At 46.4% G+C, this 14406-nt stretch overlaps 1 protein-coding gene across 1 annotated transcript in view; it reads right to left on the bottom strand.

Moving 5' to 3' along the window:
- Window positions 1–14406, bottom strand: part of NKPD1 (NTPase KAP family P-loop domain containing 1) — a 55488-nt gene that overhangs the window by 36677 nt on the left and 4405 nt on the right. The gene's annotated exons all lie outside the window — the stretch shown is intronic.

Raw genomic sequence — 14406 nt, 5'->3', positions numbered from 1 at the left:
AGGCTAAGGATGCCTTTCTCAACCCACTAGGAGAAAGCCACATTAGGACTGAGTAGACACGGTTAAGACTTCACTGTCAATGTGTTGACCGAGATGTAAATCCTCTTGGTTTCAGTGGTAGTTGATTCCAAGTAAATATGTTTGGGTTGACAACCATGGGGTATTTTTAACCACTAGGCTTCTATATATTCTTGAAAGGTATTTCACGTGATCAGTTAATACAGAAATAATGTGAATGTCTTGAATCTAGGGTAGCAAGGAGCTACTCACCTATTCACCTGTAACCACGAAGGATCTTCTCCAGATGACTAAACTTGGAGTATTTTGCAAAAGTCTTCTTTCACAAAAGAAAACACGCTTTCTCCAACTTCCAAGTGGCATTAGCTAGCCCTCCCCGTTTGGTGTCATCTGCAAATCTGATGAGCATCCCCTCAATTCCTTCATCCAAGGACAGAACGCTGTGGCACACCACTTGTTACTTTTTTTCTAGGATGACGAAGAACTATAGTGAGCACTCTTTGGAGAGCCAGTGTGGCGTAGTGGTTAAGAGCGGTAGTCTCGTAATCTGCTGAACAGGGTTCGCGTCTCCGCTTCTCCACATGCAGCTGCTGGGTGACCTTGGGCCAGTCACACTTCTGTGAAGTCTCTCCGCCCCACTCACCTCACAGAGTGTTTGTTGTGGGGGAGGAAGGGAAAGGAGAATGTTAGCCGCTTTGAGACTCCTTCGGGTAGTGATAAAGTGGGATATCAAATCCAAACTCCTCCTCTTCTTCTTTTCTTCTTTGGGTTCGGTCAGTCAACCAGCTGCAAATCCACCTAACGGTTGCCCCGTCCAGCTTTATCAGTTTCTCCACAAGAATATCATGGGGGACTTTGTCAAAAGCCTTGCTGAAATCAAGAGACCACAGCTGTCAAGAGTGCTCCCCAGCCAACGGAATGCACACAGCAGATAGTTAGCTCTTTATTGTCAAAGATAACACAGCCATTTCTACATCTCCAGATACCTATCCACGCTAGTCAAGCCTCTAAGCAGCTATTCCCTGGTCCACACTCTATGGAGCAGTTGCAGAAACAGGGGACCACTCCGTCTCAACCAGTTTATGTACCTTCCCCTGATGAGCTGCATGCACACAGCCAGAGACTACACCTGCGAGGCAACGTCCTCTGCTCGTTGCTTTTCGAACCCCTCCTGGTTCTGGGAGACGATGGTGCAGGAGAAAGTGGAGACACACCTGGCCCGTCACTTGCCTGATCTGAAGCTGCTCCTGCTCCTCACCTTTGCCTCCTGGCCAGTACAGTTCCCCACAAATCACAGATCCCCTCTCCCAAGTCAGATTCCAACCTCGCTTCCCCCATTGCGCACACACCAGCACCCTGCCAGTCCCTGTCACCAGCACTCCCCTGATCCACCAAACTTGTAAAAAAGAGAGAGAGAGATTCGTCCAGCATGACTTGTTTTTGAGAAACCCAAGCTGGGCCCTAGTAATCACAGCATCTTTTCCTAAGTGCTCACACACCGACCTTTTAATTATCTGTTCCAGGACCTTTCCTGGTATCAACATCAAGCTGACCGGTCGCTAGTCACCTGGTATGAAGCATAGCTTGCTTGCTTGCTTGTTTGCTTTATTCGAAGTATCCCTAATCCACCATTCACCCAAAGGGTCCACGGTGGAGACATACACAATATAACCAACATTAATCAATAACATTAAAACAACAGTGGTGCCTCGCAAGACGAAAAGAATCCGTTCTGTGATTCTCTTCGTCTAGCGGTTTTTTCGTCTTGCGAAGCAAGCCCATTGACGGATTAGCGGATTAGGGCTATTAGCGCTATTAGCGGCTTTTAGCGGCTTATCGGATCAGCTGATAAGCAGCTTAGAAAAGGGGGGGGAGGGAAAAAACCCCGCAGGAACTCGCAAGACATTTTCGTCTTGCGAAGCAAGCCCATAGGAGATTCGTTTTGCGAAGCACCTCCAAAACGGAAAACTCTTTTGTCTAGCGAGTTTTCCGTCTTGCGAGGCATTCGTCTTGCGGGGCACCACTGAACATAAAACAAAATGGAGAGTTCAGTTTGCAAATAAAACCAGCAGTGGCGACATAAATCCAAACTTTCACCCCTCTTCAAAAGCCTGCTTAGAGAGGTGCTTTGATGCCAAACCACACATTACCCAGATTTCTGTGTCATTTTTCCTTTGATTATTATTTTTTAAAATGAAAGCAGCTCTTGGAGGCTACAATCAGGAGTGGAGGAAAGGTGAGTAGGGAAGAGGCTGTAAAGGTATTTTTTCACCTGAAACATGCCCCTCCAGCTGCTTTTTCCTCCCATACACACAAAAAATCTGGGCAAAAGTAGCTCAGTTGTGTTTATAAATTTTCCAGTTAACCATTTCTTCACCCCATCACACGTGTTGAAGTAAGATTCAGCTGCGAGTCCAGTCAGCATCTGTATGTGGAATGGGTTATGTTTGTGCGCCATCTTGCCCTTTGCCTCAGGCGGCAAAATGTCTGGAGCCAGCCCTGCGTCCTAGCGGTGAGCTACAGCCCCTTCCCCGAGTTGCCATTTCCTGACTGGGAATCCATTCTGGTCTGCAAAGGTGATGTCGCCAAATCTCGACCATGAAACCATCAAGAATCACTTTCACACAGAGACCTGCAAACATCCTGAAATGGCGCTGAGCAATGATCCATGTGGATTGATTTGGGAGGTACACGTGGGAAGTGAAGGAAAGTTTTTTGGAGGGGGCAACACACTGGGCTTGCATCCCCCCCGCCACCCATAACAACTTGTTGCCAACGAGGTCTTTAGTAAAGATAAAGGTACCCCTGACCGTTAGATCCAGTCACGGATGATTCGGGGGTTGCAGCGCTCATCTCGCTCTATAGGCCGAGGGAGCCAGTGTTTGCCAGCAGACAGCCTCCGGGTCATGTGGCCAGCATGACTAAGCCACTTCTGGCAAACCAGAGCAGCGCAGGGAAACGCCGTTTGCCTTCCCGCCGGAGTGGTACCTATTTATCTACTTGCACTTTAACGTGCTTTCAAACTGCTAGGTTGGCAGGAGCTGGGACCAAGCAATGGAAGCTCACCCCGTCGCGGGGATTTGAACTGCCGACTTTCCGATCGGCAAGCCCTAGGCTCAGTGGTTTAGACTACAGCGCCACCCGTGTCCCGAGGTCTTTAGTAGTTATGTAAACTAGCTCTTGTGCATTTTGGCAGCCAGGAACCTGGATGAGAGGAATTTATGTCCATTGATGGCCGGTGACAATGGATCCCAGCTACATGTTACACCCCACCAGCCCGGATGTGTGTGTGAGTGTTTGTGTGAGGAGGAGGGGATTGAAAGGAACAGTTTTCACAGCCTTGATTGGGGCAGCCTTTGTTTGTTGGGAGCTGACTGAGGAAAACTGCTAAGCAGCTGGCAGAAGGCACCTCTTGCCCCTGTGTGCTGTGAGGTTTCTATGGCCGTAAGGAGTTGTGGTAGCCAGCCGAGGTGATGCCACAATGTCACAGGAGGCCAGTCTCAAGATATGCAGAGGGTCTTCATTGTTGAACATTAAAGCAGTGCTCTCAGCCTCAGTGTAACTTGATGCTTGAAGCTTAACCAAAGGTGATGAGGCTCAAAGGTGACCATAGTACCTGAGAGACACTCAAGGAATGGACAGCTGAGAGCAAATCATCGAATTGCAGGGTTGGAAGAGACCCCTAGGGTAATCCAGTCCAGGGCGTTTAATTTTTTTGCATTAAAACAACAAAGGGTGCTTCCAGACTATTCCCCCCCCCCCCCCGGGTAGGATTCATTCACACACTGGAAAATTCAGGCTGAACAACTGAAGTTGATTTGGAGCTCTTGTGCAATAGACCTCCTTCCTCAAAAGATCAGACTTTTTGCAATAGAGAAAGTGATGGGGAAATGCAGTGGGACTTGTGGGATAACCTGTTTTGACGTCTCCTAACCTCACCACAAACAAATGAGGATGAATGCTCATTAAACAGCCAATGCCATCTAACCTCTCCCAAACATGCAAACAAATCCAGACTAATTCTCGATAAACTAGTTGTCCTCTGAAAAAGACCAGAGTCTTGCGGCAGCTTAAAGGCCAACAATTTTTTGTGGCAAAGGTTCTCATGGATTACAGTTTACTTCGCCAGACGCATGAACTATCGTCCTGAATTACAGGTGTGTGTATATGTATCCCTGTAACTCCGGGTGAGATTTTATGATTGTTGCTGCTTTTATTCTGTGGTGTGTGTGTGTGTGTGTGTGTGTGTGTGATGATTTTATATTCTGTTCATGTTAGTCACCCTGGGAACTTTGTTGAAAGACCACCTAGAAATGCTTCAGGCAAGCAAGCAAGCAAGCAAGCACAAACAAACAAACAAACAAACAAACAAACAAACACACAAACAGATAAATACTTTTTAGTTATGGCACAAGAAATCTCCAGAACAATCTTTTCAAACAGAAACTGGAATCAGAGTGAAATGTCATGAACTGGTTCTGAATGTGAAAAATGACAATTGGGGTCAGGTAATCCATTATTTGGGATGTGGTTGGCGCTGTGGTGTAAACTGTTGAGCCTAGGACTTGCTGATCAGAAGGTCAGCAGTTCAAATCCCCGTGACGGGGTGCGCTCCCATTGCTCGGTCCCTGCTCCTGCCCACCTAGCAGTTCAAAAGCACACCAAAGTGCAAGTAGATAAATAGGTACCACTCCGGTGGGAAGGTAAATGGCATTTCCGTGTGATGCTCTGGTTCGCCAGAAGCGGCTGAATCATGCTGGCCACATGACCCGGAAGCTGTACGCCGGCTCCCTCGGCCAATAAAGCGAGATGAGCGCCGCAACCCCAGAGTCGGTCACGACTGGACCTAATGGTCAGGGGTCCATTTACCTTTAATCCATTATTTAACTGATTTTTAGTACAGTGGTACCTTGGTTTATGAACTTAATCTGTTCCGGAAGTTCATTCTTAAACTGAAACTGTTCTTAAACCGAGGTGCGCTTTCTCTAATGAGGCCTCTCACCGCCGGTGCCCTGCCACCGTTCAGATTCCATTCTTAGACCAAGGTAAAGTTTTCAAACTGGCACACTATTTTCGGTTTTGCGGAGTTTGTAAACCGAATCGTTCTTAAACAGAACTGTTCTTAAACCGTTTGGCCTCCCTTCCTTGCATTGTTGCTTTAACACCTCTTCATGTAACAAATAAGTTTTTTTAATGTGTCTTAATGATTAAGCCATAGAGGTAAGTGGGTACACAAACTTATTGCCTTGGGTGGAGATACACAACAGTCAAAGTGAAGAAGAGTTTGGATTTGATATCCCGCCTTTCACTCCCCTTCAGGAGTCTCAAAGCGGCTCACATTCTCCTTTCCCTTCCTCCCCCACAACAAACACTCTGTGAGGTGAGTGGGGCTGAGAGACTTCAGAGAAGTGTGACTGGCCCAAGGTCACCCAGCAGCTGCATGTGGAGGAGCGGAGACGCGAACCCGGTTCACCAGATTACGAGTCCACCGCTCTTAACCACTACACCACACTGGCTGGGTGTAAGAGGAGTTCAGCCAGAAGAGTGGAAGAGTTCAGCCAGAACTTGCAGGGTTGTTGCTTTGTCCCATTCAGAGATTGCAAAACCCACTTACAGTTTGTCTAGTCATGGATGGGGAACTTGTCACTTCCCAGCTCCTGTCAGCCCCAGCCAGCAGTGCCAGTAGTCGGAGATGAGTTCTAGTCCAACAGCATCTGGAAAAACGACAGCTTCTCACTCCTGAAGGTGTTATCATTTGGAAAATTCCAAAATCTGCTTTAGGGGGGAACTTTTATTAGCCCAAACAAAATGTTATGAAATAGTGTGCAGAACTCTCATAGACACAACTAGAAATCTGCAAAGCACCGAACAGAGACTGTGACAAAATGCTGGCTCTGTGTGTCTTGGAGACAAATGGTGGGATATAAATAAGCAAATAAATAAAATGGCTCCAACAATAATCAACGTTTTTTCTTACTCCTTTCTGCCCCTATTTTGCTTACCATGTGGCCTGGTTAAGAGTTCTGGATAACTTTGACAGTTAACACTTACTATGAATTTAAACACCTGTTAAGATATCGTAACTAAATTTGCACTCGACTAAGGAGCTAGTTTTCATCTGTGTTTGGACACAATTTATCAATATAGCAAACTGAATCTCTCAAAAATGCATTGATCTTAAACAAATATTGCATGATGGTTCCTGAGATCAAGGAGCAGGTTTCCTCCATATGTTTGCAAACAACTGGACAGCATTTCAAACCTCTGTCTGGTTCCCTGTAACCTCACTTCTCGCAATGAGGGAACCGCCAGAAGGCCCTCGGAGCTGGATCTCAGTGTCCGGGCTGAACGATGGGGGTGGAGACGCTCCTTCAGGTATACTGGACCGAGGCCGTTTAGGGCTTTAAAGGTCAGCACCAACACTTTGAATTGTGCTCGGAAACATACTGGGAGCCAATGTAGGTCTTTCAAGACCGGTGTTCTACTGTATGGTCCCGGCGGCCGCTCCCAGTCACCACTCTAGCTGCCGCATTCTGGATTAATTGCAGTTTCCGGGTCACCTTCAAAGGTAGCCCCACGTAGAGCGCATTGCAGTAGTCCAAGCGGGAGACAACTAGAGCATGCACCACTCTGTCGAGACAGTCCACGGGCAGGGAGGGTCTCAGCCTGCATACCAGATGGAGCTGGTAGACAGCCGCCCTGGACACACAATTAACCTGCGCCTCCATGGACAGCTGTGAGTCCAAAATGGCTCATAGGCTGCGCACCTGGTCCTTCAGGGGCACAGTTGCCCCATTCAGAACCAGGGAGTCCCCCACACCCCCTGTCCCCCCCCCAAACAGTACTTCTGTCTTGTCAGGATTCAACCTCAATCTGTTAGCCGCCAGGCACTCACACAGGACATTCACGGCCTTCACTGGTTCTGCTGTGTGTGTTGAGCAAGCCTGATACCCTCATTTTACAGACAGGGAACTATTACAGAATGTCTTGACCAGGGCCACATAGATTTTGAGCCAGTGGCAGCGCTGAGACAGAAACTGCATCCAAATACATCTTTTTGTTTGCTGGACTACTCTAGCTGATATGCCCAGATTTTAAAATGTTGCACACCGCCATGGGATTGTTGGATAAAGGGCGGTATATAAATAGAAAAAGAAGAAGAAAGAAGGAGGAAGAGGAGAAGGAGAAGATATGTTGCATACAGCCACATTACAAGTGAGCACTTGGCATTGTGGGAAGTTGTCCGTGGATAGAAACTGACAAAGGACTTCAATATAAGGGTAACCCTTTTATTAGCGCGTTTGCAAAGGCGGACCCCTCGTACCCGTGGATACGAAGAGCCCTGATCGGGCATAAGCACAGCAGTTTTATCCCTAGCTGCCGCCCCTCTTTTGGAGGCTTGGCTTACAATCTATCTACCAGAATTCAGCACATTCCTAATACATTGTTCAATCTACTCTATTCATTTTTACTCCCTTCTCAGTGGGGGCATCACCCTTTGGCTCTCCCTTTCTGGCGTACGCGACTGTGTTATCTTGTATACATGTCTAGCTCTCAAGGCTGAGTTTGAGGCACGTCCTTTCTGTATGCTTTCATTGTTTCCCAATCTCACAATCCCCCCTCTCTTTTGTACCTTGCCTCAAACTCACATAATAACTCCCATATTCGTTCCTCCACATACAAAACAATTTTTCACAGTTAGCTCTTTGGCGATAGTCTCAGCTAGACTCAAAAACATGTTATGAGCTCTTGGGGGAAGAGGTAATTTATTTAATTGTTGTCAAAGCTCTCAAATACTGAGATTGGCTGTTTGCTGACCTTAGTAGTATGTACTTTTATGATTAGGTGCCCATAAGGATCCTTCCCATTTCCATCTATCCCCAAACCAAGGTGAATATATTTAGGTCTAGTGGAAGGGAGTTCCTTAGCCCACAGACATACAGGATTGCATTGTCCTGACCCACAGGCCGTCGAAGCCGCTCCCCTGGTGATATTTATCCCCTTCGGACCCCTATATAGGGGTATCTCTTCCACCCCATTGGTATACCAATAATTCCATCTTAGTGGCCCCTACATTGGAACCGGCACCCTGCTGGAACAGGTACTTATCCTCTTGGAGATAAGCTCTCTCCCAGCTTAATGACCCACAAGTGACTCCGGCTTGGTCGTTAGACCCTTGTCCCTTTGAAATAGCAATGCATGCATCAAAACAAACATGTATCTTCTCCGTGCCCCTGGTGGAGTTGTGAGCTATATATCCCTGCCTATTTTGTGCTAGGGAAAACATATGTGCCCTTTCACTTGCCTTCTTTGCCGTTCCCCCTTTATTTCCATATACATATATGCTAGAGGTAATAGGTCCCACCGCTAGGGGCTCATAACATTCCGTTTCATTCTTTTGGGTCTTACATCTAAGATATTGGGTCTGATTGTGGACACAGGGGTCTAATTCTACTACACACTCGGGGGCAACATTATAATACATTAAAGTTCGTGTAACTACTGTCCCAGTTTTAGTAACTCGGATACATTGGCTGCAGCTCTCATCTTGAATTTCGGTGGCCAGGATACTCCCTAGCATAATCAGGAGGCTGAACCCTGCTATCATTGCCTCCGTCTTAATTGGTTTACTGCTTGCACTACCGTGGGAGTCCAGCTCAGACTGCAATTGACCTCTCCCTCAAGGGTGATGGCACAATATTGTATAATTATGTCTTCTATAAAAATTATGTCACACAACTCAGTGCAATGCACACATAACACACAACATTCGCAATGAGCGCAGCAACAGCATTCATAAAAACATTTGCAAGTACAGAATAGACACATCGAGGTCAGCGTTTGGATTCTTTCTGGTTAAGCGTCACCTTCAGCGGATTATCGGGGTCAACAGTTACCCTCCAGTCCTGCGGGGCTTTCTTGACCCTGTGATAGTGAGTCCACCCGTGCTCTCTGGTCCTTACTGCACTCGGTGGTCAGCAATACCTGGAACGGACCTTCCCAAGCAGGGTGCAATTTCTCCGCCTTCCACACTTTTATGATGTACCAGTAAGGGAGGACGCTGGGCCAAAACGCCACGTCCTGTAAGGTGATCTTTGAACACCAGCAAATATTTCTGCTCCCCCTCTCTGGTAGCTCTGTGAAGTCCACCTGTTAAGAGAAGAGATAACAAAGACGGCAGCGATTGCACAGAACAAATTGATATATTAACTCAAAGGGGTCAGCATGGCAAGAAACTTCGCAAGGGGTTAACAGTTCTGTTCCTTGGGTTAAGTTTGCCAGCCGAGATTTTTAAAAGTCTTCCTGTGCTCTAAGTTTCAGAACTCTAAGCCATGTTGCAAATTTCAGTTCATTTGCCAGTGTCTGTAGAAAGAACAATGCGCTCCTTGCTTCTGGCAAAGTTTCAAATTCCTCAAAGTATCAATTCCTATGCCGCAGCTCCTTTCAGAGTAAAATTGCACATTAAAAAGAAAAACTTGACAAAGTTCACAGAAAGCATTCACTTGTTTTTTAAGAAAGTCACTTTTCCAGGTTAATACTTTGGGGCAGGGGGATGGGTAACTTTTGGCCTTCTGGGTTTATGTGGCTGAACTGTAAATCCAGAAAGTGTGAGGTTCAGGGTAGCTGGCTGAATGCAGCAGTGTCCTTCTTGGAATAGGAGCCAAGAGATAACGCTCTGAAGCTACCTCCAAGCGCCTGGCACAAGGAAAAAAAACAAACTGATGTCCTGTTACTTTCATGAATGAATGTTAGAAACAGTTAGTTCACTCGCTTCTAGCTGCAACAGTCTTTTAGCAAGAACAGAGATGAGAAGAAATCATTTTTGAGAATTTCGCCATATTTGTAGGCCTTTCCGCTGCCCGTCTCATGCCTTCTAAAACATTTCTGTGATAAGTCTCTAAGGCCGCCCTTCCCTCTGTAGTATTGTAATCCCAAGGGGGGGGGTCCTTCTGGGGTTTCCCATCTATTATCCCTTTGTTCCCATCCCTCCTTTTTCATGTAATCTATCTCTTGGGGGGTAAAGACCAGGTTTTCTGTATCTGCTTTGGTCAGGACAGGTACTTTCAAACTATATTGTTGTACCAGTGCGGCTCTAGGGGTGCCCCTGACAGCTTCCTTTGCTCTCAAATCAGCCCACCTATTTCCTACTTCTTCGGGGCTCGTCCCTCTGGTGTGGGCTGGAACATGAACCACTGCGACCTTTTCTGGTCCAGTGAGGGCATTTAATAGTCTTTCTAGTAATGCCATGTGTTCTATTTGCTTTCCATCCGCCTTAATATATCCCCGGTCCCGCCAAGTCCTACCAAAGGTATGTACCACCCCCCCATGCATAGCAGGAGTCTGTCCATATGGTTACCTCTAAGCCCCTTGCCAACTCGAGAGCCCGTGCCAGGGCCATAATCTCACATTTCTGGGCCGACCAGTTCGCCGGCAAAGCCCCACTTTCGATTATCTCCCCATCTTCCTTAACTACAGCATATCCTGACTTCCTTTTTCCTTCCTCAACATAACTAGATCCATCAACGTACCATCTCTCCCCCATTACTAAAGGGATTTCTGATAAATCCTCTCGAACCTTTGCCATTAATTGTATAGTGCCCAAGCAATCATGCTCATCTGGTTCCCATTCTTTCCTTTCTCCTATCAAGAACTCTGCTGGATTTAAATTCCGATCAGTTCCTAATGTAATATCAGGGCTGGTACGTAGCACTGTTTCGTAGTGGGTTAGGCGGCCATCCGTCATCCAGGTGGAGGCTGCCCCAGTTAGTATCGTGGAGCTCAGCTGCTGCTGCCACCACCTGGATACACGTGGGCCATGCTCGCACTACTGGCTCCAGGGTTTTGCTAAGATAAGCTACTGGCTGATACCGCCCCCCTCTCTTTTGGGCTAGGACTCCGACAGCGGTCTGAGAACTAATAGTTACATATAGATGGAACGGCTGTTGGAGGTTTGGTAGAGCTAGGACAGGGGCCCCTATCAATGTTTTCTTTACTTCTTCCCATCTTTGTTCATCGTCCTGTTCCCATGTTATTCTACCATCTCCGGCCAGTTTCCGGTTTAAAAACCGGACCAGCTTGGCAAATTGATCTATCCACAGTCTACAGTATCCTAGGAGTCCCAACATTCTTCTTACATCTGTTTTGTTTCTAGGAGGTTGTAATTCTAAAATTCCCTTAACTCTTTCTGGATCCAATTTCCTTGTTCCCCCTTCTAGTAAGTGTCCCAAATACTTTACCTTCCGCTGTACAAACTGTAGTTTGTCCTTAGACACCTTCACCCCTCCTCACTCTTCTCAACTCTCTTGCTCCCAGACTGTTATCCTCTCTCATATTCTGCGGCCCTCTTTGTGCACCCCCCAATCTTTAAGTTTGCTCAGTTAGACATTGCCCACACAGCAGTGTTTGCTTGTAGATTAAATGTATGTTCAAGATTACTACCCTGAACCTGGACCTTCATGTTGAGACAACACAAGAAACCAGGAGCGACACACATTGTGTTGTATTTATACTCTTCTATATGGAATAGCTCTATGCTTTGCCCACAGAGCACTGAAGAGCACAGCATTGGTTTTCACTAACTAAAAAAAAAAACTTTAAAGTTTTTAGAAAACTGTATTTTACTGCAAGCAAAGAAACAAACAAAACCAGAGTTCTTCCAAACTCTGCAAGGAGCATTCTAGACAGCCTTACATTGCCAGGCCTATCAAGAGGTGTGCAAGGTCTAGCACTGGAAAGGCTGGTGTAACGTTGCAACTTTTAAAACATGCACAAGCTAGAATACACACCAATCATCCACCTTTTAATTGCTTAAAGGTAAGAAAGATCAAGAGACAAACCCCCACTTTCAAAATATGAAACTGGGAGTCTCTGACCCTCCAATACACATTAAACCCCTAGAACCTTGTACTGGTTGAAAACCTCATTCCCCTTTCTCCAACCCTATTTCGAAGCCACTTTTCTCTTCTATTCTGCAGCCCCGCTTTGCTTCAAAGTCTACGCAGCTGCCTCCTCTCCTTTAGGGCAGCTCCTTTTTCACCTTTCCCTTTCCCCTTCCCTTACTCTGACTCTTGCCCATGTTTACAGTGTCTCCGACTCGCACACACACACACACTCACGCGGAATCGCCTGGCCGCTCCCCTCGCGGGAAAGACGGAACCGCAAGCTAATCCTCCCGTCAGGGCAGAACCCTGATCCACACTCACGCGTCCGTATGGAACCTCTCTTCCGTTCAGGAGACGATTCTCTCGCCCCCGTCCCGTTCCACAGCCCACAAGTTTCTTCACTTTCCCACGTCTACTCACCCAGTACAGTCCAGCGTCGCTTCTCGCAACTAGTGAACAGGCGGGCGTCCCCGCTGGGTGCTCGCGGTCCCGGACCGCCAAAAATGAGACCTAGTTCTCTCTCTCTATCCCCCTATATCAAGTCCTGTCTTTTAGCCCTCGTGAACCGTCACGGGTGGACTCCGGCTCGGGTCACTCCGAAAAGACGGAGGGGCGCCTACCCGGATTCCGAGATCCCCCCGAGCAGCCCGTCGAGAGCCCCACGTTGGGCGCCAAAAGTTGTGGGAAGTTGTCCGTGGATAGAAACTGACAAAGGACTTCAATATAAGGGTAACCCTTTTATTAGCGCGTTTGCAAAGGCGGACCCCTCGTACCCGTGGATACGAAGAGCCCCGATCGGGCATAAGCACAGCAGTTTTATCCCTAGCTGCCGCCCCTCTTTTGGAGGCTTGGCTTACAATCTATCTACCAGAATTCAGCACATTCCTAATACATTGTTCAATCTACTCTATTCATTTTTACTCCCTTCTCAGTGGGGGCATCACCCTTTGGCTCTCCCTTTCTGGCGTACGCGACTGTGTTATCTTGTATACATGTCTAGCTCTCAAGGCTGAGTTTGAGGCACGTCCTTTCTGTATGCTTTCATTGTTTCCCAATCTCACAGCATGTACTAAATAAGCATGGGGCCACTTTGTCTTTTTAGGCCTTGCATCTGACTAGCTTAATTTACTTTAAAATTAAAATGTGCCAGTCCTCTGGGCAATGAAGCAGTTAACACTGCAGCGAGGATGATAGGATGCTCCTAAAAGGATGCTCAGGCATCATTCAGGAATTAATCTCTTAAAATTACTTTATTTTCCTGATGCTAATGTGTGGAATGCTATTATGTGTAATTACTGTGCCCATAATCTCTCTTTGTCACCTTCTCCCTTCCTCTTGCATACTCTTCCTACCTGCCCATTTCTTAGACACCAGGATAGCGTTGGCTTGGGGAGTCACTGGGTGGTTGAGAAAGAGCCTTGGGTTCCTGCACCGGAACGGGTGTGCTTTCAGGCTGAAGCAAGGAAGAACACCAGCGGCTAGCTTGGAGGGACTTGTGTGGTGTGTGACTTAAGGTTCCCAGAAAAACGATTTCCTTGCTGGGTTAGTTGGGGAATAACCTGTGCCGAGCCACACAACATCCTTGCCTCTGTTTGCTGCAGTCCGTGGGCTCAAGAGACAATTAGAGGGGAGTGAGACACAACAGCAATAGCACTCCCCTATTTGTTTTTTTATTTTTTTAATTATTTTTATTGAGATTTTCAGTTAAACAGAAAACAAACCAAAATAAACAGTCAGAAACTAAAACAAACACTCTTAACAATCATTCTTTGGTACCATCATCTTATTTACATTGCGTTAGATCACGCCTCGACTTCCTTCCTATCCCGTTGCGGTTTTCTTGGTATACTTCTGCTCTTACAGTTTCTGTTCCAATTATGTACACATCACAAGGTTTATGTTAAACCTACTGTAGTTTTTAAATATCTACAATTACTTTCAATATATGTCACAAATTTACTCCATTCTTCAATAAACTTTGTACCTTCTTGGTGTCTAATTTTATGTATCATTCTTGCTAATTCTGCGTATTCAAATAATTTTACTTGCCAATCCATAACCGTAGGGATCTCTGCTGATTTCCATTTTTGAGCTATCAATACCCTGGCCGCCACCGTTGCATATTGAAACAATCTCTGATCTTCCTTTTTAATTTCGTCACCTATTATTCCTAACAAAAATGCTTCCGGTTTTTTTGGAAAAAGTATATCTGAAAATTTTCTTTAATTCGTTATATATAAGCTCCCAAATTTTTTTCATTTCCTCACAAACCCACCACATATGGTAAAGGTCCCCATCCTTCTGCTTACATTTCCAGCATGCTTTGTTTCCAATTTTATACATTTCCCCCAATTTTACCAGTGTGATGTACCATAACACTCTCCTATCCAGTACAGCTCGTCACGCACTATATACCTGCTGGAATTCTCTCTTCTACATGACTAGTCGTCAACATGAGAGTCGTCAACAGGCTCATCTCAGCTATCTGCCAATCACCCATTCCCAC

Source organism: Podarcis liolepis (assembly GCF_965112155.1).
Source record: "Podarcis liolepis genome assembly, chromosome: 7".
In the NCBI taxonomy this organism is placed as follows: Eukaryota; Metazoa; Chordata; class Lepidosauria; order Squamata; family Lacertidae; genus Podarcis; species Podarcis liolepis.
Note: the sequence above shows the minus strand (reverse complement) of the source record. Positions and strands in the feature narration are given on the sequence as shown.